Source organism: Cyprinus carpio, chromosome B13 (genome assembly GCF_018340385.1).
Source record: "Cyprinus carpio isolate SPL01 chromosome B13, ASM1834038v1, whole genome shotgun sequence".
Lineage (NCBI taxonomy): Eukaryota > Metazoa > Chordata > Actinopteri > Cypriniformes > Cyprinidae > Cyprinus > Cyprinus carpio.
Window position 1 is genome coordinate 31534491 of NC_056609.1, and position 7500 is coordinate 31541990.

Genomic DNA, 7500 nt, shown 5'->3' on the forward strand with positions numbered 1-7500 from the left:
GGCTCAGCAGTCAGACTCAAACCCCTGGAGTCCTGAAGCACATCCTGAACGCGCTGTGTATTGAGGGAGCAGTGGAGTGCCTGTGGTCTCCCTGATGATAGTCCGCTGGCGTGTAATGAGCTGGCTAACAGAGCTTTATCAGACGCGCTCTTATCCTGGGGCCTGCCGTGAAGCTCCGATTATCCATCAGTCTGCTCCAGCGGCACAGAGATAGCTTCGGACGCTCGTCGTTAGCCAGCTCAGCGCACAGCATTGTGGGATGCTGACTGAGGAACACGAGGAGGTTTGAGCAGCTCTGCATCAGACGTCAAGCAGCAGGCGTCTGGCGCGATACACATTGTTTTTAAAGTAGGACATCATGATGTTCATGCTTATAACATCTTAATATCTTCATGCCTCATAGTTGCATTTATCAGATTAAGTACATTTTGTGAGAATATAAACAATCAAGCAGTTGAGATTTGCTATATAGTACATATCATCAGTTTTCATGAGTGTAATGTATGTATGCAGATAAAGGACATGATTTCATATGCAACTTTAAATAAAGAGCTGAGCGATACTATATTATGATTTTACATCAAAATTGGAACAAAAAAGATTCCCTTTCAGATGCAGCATTTATGTGAGGAGAGCATATGAATCAGTCATGTTAAGTGGTTTAGTAAGGTTTGCACTGCTCTGGATCGATCGCGTCGGTCAAGCGTCTGTAGATCAGCATCACTTCACACTCCCAACGCCGCTTTTATGACATGGTGCTCTCAGTGTAATTTACCTGTTTAGTAAATCTGGCCTTTTATCTTTTATGCATTTAAAGTCAATATCTGAAGCTGGTGGAACAGCAGAAGACGCTGTGGAAAGCCGGAGCTCAGGGGCCCGGAGTTTGTTTGTGTGTCTGCTCTTAAACTCTTGAAGTGCTCGGTTAAGCAGGATTATCTTCCGTACGGAGAGTGCAACACTTCTCCTCATTTATTTGGATTTCCACACACACTCACTCACTCACTCACTCACTCACTCACACACACACACACACACACACACACACACACACACACACACACACACACGCCCACTCACTCCACACACACACACGCTCACTCACACACACACACATGTACCCACACACACACTCACACACACACACACACACACACGCAAACTCACTCACACACACACGCACAATCACTCCACACACACACTCACTCACACGCAAACTCACACACACACACACACACACACACACACACACACGCTCACTCATACAAAATTTTCTTTAGTGGTTTATTAACCACTAAAATCATTAAATTAATTATCAGTCTCATAATCCATAAATAAACAAGAAATACTTTATTAACCACTAAAATCATTAAATTAATTATCAGTCTCATAATCTTTAATGACTCTACATAACTATTACATCACAGCAGTAATTACAAGCCTTTAGCAATGATGATCCAGCCACGGTGAGAACTGAATATCCCACATCGTACTCCTGAAATGGTTAGCTGCTGTTAGTTAGTTCATCCAAACATGATCATTCAGGTGATAAAATATGATCAGTGAATCATTCTGTCGTCATTTACTCTCCTAATGTCAACCTGTTTGACTATTTTATTTTTTTTTGTAAAAGAAGATATTTTGAGAAATGCCCGTCATACAATGAAAGTCAGTGTGGTCCAATGTTGTTTAAACTCCAGTGTCTTCAGAATATCTTCTTTTACAGAAGAGAGCAAATCACACGAGGAAGAGTAAAGGATTCATTCAGATATTAAAATCATTTAGTCGTTTCGGATCCTGTTCAGTTGGACTGAGTTTAATTTGACCAAATATTGGCCCTAAAAATTCAAGAATATTAAATGTCATTAAGTATTTTTTATTATTAATCTATATGCATATATTGTATATTTGTTGTGTGTGTCTGTGTGTGAGAGATGCGGTGAGGTCACATGACCGCGTGCGTGATTCAGCTGATCACATCGTTAATGTTGATCTCGTGCTGCTTTGGCTGCCTCGTCTGTGCACCGCTAGTCCAGAGATTTGGGACGGGTGCTGGATGTAAACAGGAGAGTGACAGATTGGCATGCTGGGGACGACAGCTTGAGATACCTCTGTTCTGTTTGTTTGTTTTGGTTAAGTGTGATTGAGGAATTATTTGAGCGTTGTTTGCAGGCTCGTCTCACAGTGGCTTTTCAAGCTCATGTCTGTCTTTCATGGTAACACGACCTTCGCTGATGAATGCTCTGATGCTGGTCTTATGTAACGCTGTGAGTTTGTGGCGTGTGGGAGAAGAGCTTGATGTTATTGTGTGAGTGAAAGTGTTCAGAAAGGACAGATCTTCTCTAGAATGCAGGCGAAATGAGCCTGTGCTTTAAGATGAAAGTAGCCGTGATAAAAGAACTGAATCCTGTCGCGTCATAGGTGTGTTTCAGTCAGAAACCATTTCCTCTGACATTATTTTGATTGGTCACTCAGAGCTCTGGTCATTTCTGATTGGTCCCCTGGCTTTCATCTTTGCCGACTTTACTCTCGTTGATAGTTGTGACATCATCATCAGGATCAGTCAGTCCTACAGTAAAAATGAATTAAATTGAAGTATGAATCACATTTTGATTTATCTTTTCTTGCGCAGAAGTGAATGTTTCGTGTAACGAAACTATGATTGAGTTTTGCATCAGCCTCCTGCAGCTCTGACCGACCTGCTGTCCAATTCCATTTTTTTCTGTGAATTGTGGGGACTTTCCATAGACTTCTATTACTTTTGTACTGACCAAACGATATTTTCTATCCCCTAACCCTAACCCTAACACTTGCATTGTTACACTTTCAGATAAACATAAATTACTATTTGTAATAATTTTTTCCACTTCACAAATAACTAACTTTTTACTAACATTTTGTGCACAACAATTCCTCACAATGTAGCATTAACACACACACACACACACACACAATCACACTCTTGCTCACACATGCAAACTTACACATACGTCTGACACTAATATTTGGTCAGGTCATTCACGAAATGCACTTAAGACGATCTGCAGACGCTTTCACGCATCTCAGCAACATGTGGCAGATGATCTCAAAGTGATCCATCAATTCTGAGCCACCTGTTACGTTGTGATTGTCTTCATTGCTCCCCTGGGAGTCTCTGTGAATCTCAAGTGTGTTCTGTGCTGACAAAACGGCAGTATTATAATTTCCATGATGAATGTGTGACTGACGTTTAGCTGTTCATCGGTCGGCTGCGTCACACTACACTAAATCTGGATCTCACTCCTGTTTTGAGTGTTTAATGCAGGAATATCTCATTAATAGGAGGTCTGTTGTTAGTATTGGAAACCAATCTTCATCTGAAATATATTTAAAGTCTGGTGTTCCCCAGGGCTCGATTCTTGGTCCGGTACTATTCTCTTTTTATATGCTTCCTCTAGAATCTATTTTTAACACACATAGGGTCTCTTTTCTTCTGTATGCAGATGACACAGAAATCTATATCCCCTTGAAGCATGATTACAAGCAGGCTCTAAAGTATATTTTATATTGTCTGGATGAACTAAAACTTTGGCTTGCAAGTAATTCCTTAACCCATTTCATCCCACCGGTCACAATAGTGACCGTAAAAAAGGTTTTCATTTACAAAGCTCTAAAAACCTTACTGACTGATGTTTTAGTGCACTTCCTGCAAATATGGAATCAATAAAGGGTCTCAATTAAATATGTCCAGTTTCACATGATTAGTACAAATTGTCACATGACCAAAGGAGTTTATTTCGTGTTTGCACATTGAGAAGAGGATTGTTGCATCAAAGCTCCAAAACGAAAGGCTAGTACTACTTATAGTATGCTTTACTATTTAAACTGAACTGAGATGATGACATCACTGAATTCAATGATGAACTGCCTTTAACTGTCATTTTGCATTATTGACACTGTTTTCCTAATTAATGTTGTTCAGTTGCTTTGACATAAATAAAGGTGACTTGACTTGAATAGTAAAGTATGTCAACATAAAGATATGACAAAGATTTTTGGTACACATTATCTCTAAGGTGTCTAGTATTAATATATGAATTCACATATATTCAGTTTTGTTGAGTGTTGTCATAGAATGAGTAAACATCTTGATGGTCACAATAGTGACCGGTGTGATAACGGTGAACTTGTTGCAATGACAAAATATTGCACTAAATTAAAAGTTCTAATGTTACAAATAAGTTACAATATTGATGTTATAATACTAGTAGCACTGATATAAAAATTTGATGATATATTTTACAAAAAAAAGGAACAATTTTGAAATATGTTGATGGTTATATTTTTTGTCTTTTATCTCAGTTCACACGCCAAGACATTAATCTTCATTTAGTTCAGGATCATTCTTGCTGCCGGAATGCTACTTTTAACGTACACATACAGTACTTTTAATGTCATTTTACCTTCATTATATTAAACTTTAAGTTTTAAACCCAACTAATCAAGCCAAAGGTGATGGGGGGGAAAAGAACCCAAACTCCATCAGGTGACAAATGGAGAAAAGAAAAATCTTGGGAGGAACCAGACTACACCAGACAACTGAAAGGAGTATCAACCCCGTTCCACAAGCAAAATCACTCCTCAAAGTTCCTATAATGACGATAACAGAACATCTCTCTACTAGTCTCAGTCAGACCGGCAGACAAACGTCTGTGATTTGTAGATGTCAGAATAATGTTTCTCATCTGGGTTATTTGAGAGCGTAACCCAGTCCATCCATCCAAAACTCACTTTCTGTGTTTCACACAAAAGCCAGTCGCCTTCGAGGCCCAAACATCCGTAGTTTTCCCAGTTCCCTTGTTTACAGCCGAGAGATAAGGGCTTTTCTCTGATAATTTGTGCTGATTGTTGTTTTCACAAGGGCTGATATCAGCTGGTTTCTGCTGCGTCTATATTTAAACCCAGACTCCATCAGCTTCTCTCAGACGTTGTTAACCGCTGTCTGATATCCAGACCTGAGACTCGGATCCAGATTCAATCTCATGATCACTCTATAGGGTCTTATTTGGCACTCAGTCAGGTTATTGTCCTCTGAATGTTTCTATTGGCTGTTCAGCACTGATGTTTTCTTCCAGCGAGGCATCGTAATGCACCTGTGCTCCGCAGATGAGCCACTCCACAGGAAGTCATAGTCATTCCTGACCATCTGAAAAGAGGAAGAGGAAATGCAACTCACATTAGATCCCTTGTGTGTGTGTGTGTGTGTGTGTGTGTGTGTGTGTGTGAGATCCTGCTGTGAAGGAAGTTTGAAGGTTTCTGTGGAGAAACAGTGTCTCCCTCTCAGTGGGTTTGGACGGCCAAACAAATCAAACAGGGTCTTTCATTTCTTCATTAGTGACCTTTTAAGAAGGTGACACTCAGGCTAATGAGGTGATTGTAGCCAGAGAAGCTTTGGAGGATTCCAGTGATATTCCATTGGTGTTACGTCCAACAGTGAGTGTGTTTTCATAGGCAGCGGGGGAGTGTGTGTGTGTGTGTGTGTGTGTGTGAAGGGGGAGGAAACCCCTCAATGATACTCTGCTGATCATGTAACCCAAATGATCCGTCAAACATCAGGAGACTTTATAAACTCACAAAACACTTTCATACTATCAGGGGCTCTGGTCACATCGCTGTCTCACCGCTGACCCTTCTATCGGTCTGTTTCTGTCTGTCTGAGATGGTTTGCATCTCTGTGACTCCCTTTAAACCTGCGGCCCGTGTGTTTAAGCAAGATCAGGAACGTCCTCCTCTAAGAGCCGATCCCGGGCCGCGGTTCTGGAGTAAGCTGTGTGTGTTTTACAGATTCCTCTTTTAGCAGTATTGTAACATTAAAAGTAAAGAGCGGCCATGTTTTTCTGCTCCTCAGAGATCTGAGTGGGGAAACTGAAAGGTTGTGGGTTTAAACCCTACTAGTGTTGACCGCTGAACTTTCATTGTTGTGTCCGTCAGCAGGAGAACTGAAGAAACACCTGGATGTTCGTGAAAACAAATGTAACATATGGAGACATATGAGTGGAAACATATGGAATTGGATTGTAAGGATTTCTAGGCCTGGATAATTATGATGATGTAACTTTATTGTCAGACAAATTTTCTTGCATAGCTGTTAAAAGTTCATTCACAGTTATTACCACATCCCCAATACAAAATTATATATAAGCAACTACATTAAAAAGAAGTGACTTGTTGTAGTGGCGTTTTGAGACAGCTTGATGCACAAAAGAGCGTTTCAGTCTCGCTAGATTCAATCTTGTGCCGCCGGTTAGATGGTAAAAGTACAAATTTATTATGTAGCACAATGGAGTTCAGAAACTATATTATTGGCCAGCCTTAAGAGGTACTTATGATAAGATCATTCATATTCCCTTTCAAGAGGCTGCCCTGTGATCTCTGAACAGATTTTCATTTGGTTCAACAGCTTTGTTTGGAAAAAAAGAAGTCGTCACCTTTATTTCTAATACACTTTCAAAAGCAGCTTTACACTAACAAACAGGAAAGTAAGAGAATCAATGATGCAAACTTCAAAAATGAGTCCAAAATTCTGTAGTAGAGAAACTGTAGTAGGACAGTCCTGTCATTGTGCAGCTCCAGTCGGTTCAGTTCAGTAACTGTGAACTTCATTCATCATGAAACCAGTTAAAGGGATACTCCACCCCAAAATGAAAATGTTGTCTTTAATCACGTACCCTCATGTCGTTCCAAACCCGTAAAAGCTTTGTTCGTCTTCGGAACACAATTTAAGATATTTTGGATGAAAACCTGGAGGCTTGTGACTGTCCCATAGACTGCAAGTAAATAACAGTGTCAAGGTCCAGGAAAGGTATGAAAGTCGTTATCAGAATACTCCATCTGCCATCAGACGTGCAATCTGGGTTATATTAAGCGACGGGAACAGTTTTAATCATTTTTTTTTTTGTTTTTTTGGGCTACTTAAATTCATTTTGGGCTACCAAAATCTGAAAAATGTCTGCCCAAAGGGCTACCAGCGATTTTGAAACTTTGCATGCACTGGCAGCATACGGTGATATGGAGAGAGAGAGGAGACTGTTGACAAAGGAATTGTTGAATAAAGTTATTTTTGTTTTCTCCAAAAAGTGTTCCCGTCGCTTCATATAACCCAGAGTGCACGTCTGATGGCAGATGGAGTATTCTGATAACGACTTTCATACCTTTCCTGGACCTTGACACTGTTATTTACTTGCAGTCTATGGGACAGTCACAAGCCTCCAGGTTTTCATCCAAAATATCTTAAATTGTGTTCTGAAGACGAACGGAGCTTTTACGGGTTTGGAACGACATGGAGGTACGTGATTAATGACAACATTTTCATTTTGGGGTGGAGTATCCCTTTAAGCTCAATGAGCAGCTCTGCTGAAGACAGAGAATGACTCTTGCTCCTGTTCTGTTTTCTAAAACAATAGAACTGAGAATTTAGAAATAAATGAGTCGTGCCATCATGGCGTTATGGGATTGTTGTGCTCT

General features: G+C 40.2%; 1 protein-coding gene across 2 annotated transcripts in view; it reads left to right on the top strand.

The window, feature by feature from the left end:
• LOC109101071 (kelch domain-containing protein 3-like) overlaps positions 1–7500 on the top strand; it is a 25244-nt gene that overhangs the window by 13559 nt on the left and 4185 nt on the right. The window lies entirely within an intron of this gene.